The sequence below is a fragment of the Arachis ipaensis genome, chromosome B01 (genome assembly GCF_000816755.2).
Source record: "Arachis ipaensis cultivar K30076 chromosome B01, Araip1.1, whole genome shotgun sequence".
Taxonomy (NCBI): Eukaryota; Viridiplantae; Streptophyta; class Magnoliopsida; order Fabales; family Fabaceae; genus Arachis; species Arachis ipaensis.
Window position 1 is genome coordinate 126,689,303 of NC_029785.2, and position 2,269 is coordinate 126,691,571.

Genomic DNA, 2,269 nt, shown 5'->3' on the forward strand with positions numbered 1-2,269 from the left:
TGCATCAAAGCGTTCTCGATTAGACAAGTGTTGACAATAAAAAATAAAATAAATTTGTAAATTGTTAAATGAGATTTAGAAATTGAAGTTTTCAATAAATAAAGACATGATAAATGAAAAGACTTGTATCAAAATCAAAAGGAAACAACAAAAGTGCCTTCAATTGAATCAAAGAACTTTAAAGTAAGTAATGGAATGCTGAAAGATAAATTAAACAGAGAAAATAAAGAATATAAATGACACTTAGTGAATAAGATTAAATGAAACATTAAGTTTACAAATAGAGTTAAAATTGAAAGAAAGAAGAAAGGTGGAAGGAACCCTACAGAAAATGTAACTCGATCGCAAACTCAGGAATTCACTGGGATGTGAGAGTGTTAGAGCGTGTTTTCTGAGTAAAAGTTCCAACCCTTATTCCCTAATACTTCCTAGTATTTATAGGTGTTTACATAACGGTTAAATTAATCACTATTAATTACAATTAAATGAAAACTATAAATTTAAAATACAATCACCCTTGGTAACTCTTCCCGCTGCGTGATTGTAGATATTCCCCATGTTTACCTTGCGTGATGGCAGTCACTAACTTTGCGTCTTCCATAACCATTCGACTAACCCCTCGAAATCTTTTACTTAACTTCTCGAGTCGAGTCTTTTGCTTAATTTCTCGAATCGAGTCCTTTACTCGATTTGGCTCGTCTGATCGACAACTAATCGAAATCCAATTCGGCACTAATTACCTCCAACTTCATACTTACACGTGTTTCCTCAAGAAACTATACTTGACTTATTTCGATTCGACCCATTCTTATCGAAAATATTTTTTCGATCAACACTTTTTTATTCTATTTCTTTCTAGTCTTTTTAAAATTTTTCTTTTCATTTCAAGTTTTCTTTTTATCAGTTCAAAACGGAATTTTTGGTGCACAATTCGAAACTGATACTGATAGGGAGGAGTAGGTTTCACTCCCAGATTATTAGATATCGAACCAACTCAGATTTTCTAAAAATTTGCATAACAAAATGGCATGAGCTAGTGGGACAGTTTTGAAAATGAAATGTGTCAAAAAGAATTTTGTAATGATTTAGTTTATATGACTTAGAAGTGAAAAAGTTATACATATGGCAGATGATATTTTTAATATTAATGTTGGATCATCTATGAATGATAATATTTCTATAGTAGTTGCTTAAACTTTTGCAGAGCTGACGTCGCATACAGAAGGTAGCATTCATAACCCAGGAGTTGGGCCTGGAGAAAATGTAGTAGTTAATAATCCATCCATAGAGAATAATGGACGTAATTCACACCCACGAACTTTTCAAACACAAACACAATTGCCGATAACTACTGGTTAGACTCCTTTTGGTCTTCCTCCTGATTATATCCTATTTATGAGTGGTTACGTGCCTCCAATTAGGTTTGGAAATACACAAGGAGCGATTAATAACCAACCACCAATACACCATCCTGAGTTTTCCCGTGATTATCAGGTAGGGTCGACATTGAATAATATTGATTTGATGGCAACAGTTTGACAATATGTCGATGAGAGTCATCATGATTTAGTCAATTTACTTACTCAACAGATGATTACTATTTTGAACCCTATGATAGTTGATCAGGAAATAAAATTCGAGCGTTTAGCTAGGCAAGTGGAACGAATTGCTCGAATAGTCGATTATGGTGAAGATGATCGTCAAAATATAGAAATAGACCTAAAAGACTTGGGGAGTAATCTTAGGAATAGAGATAATAATATGAATCTTGATGGAGATATTACTCTTATAGTTTGACGTGGTCAAAATACAGATGAAATAGTGGCTAGGATGCGTATTAATCAATGTGGTGAACGTTATCAGGTGACAAGAATCGTTAAGAATATTCCTTAATAGGATCGAAATCAATGTGAGATTTATGAATCGACCATATTTTATTTTCGCATTTTTTATTGTGGTACAGATGATAGAAGTGTCTAGAGATGCGAAGAATTTTAAGATAATAATAAAATTTCTTGTATAAAACATAAAAATTTTTACCATGATAAACATAAAATTTAAATTGATCTCTATGGTATACCCTATTGCAAGACAATACGTTATTTATGACTTAGGAATATACAATTTAGCATTAAAATAAATTTATTTAAATAAAATTTTTTATTTTTAAAATAAAATATAAGATAAAAAAATTGTATAATAACAAAATATGAAGAAGAAGAAGAATTGAGAGGAAAGAAATTAAAGAAGATAAAATATATAAAAAAAA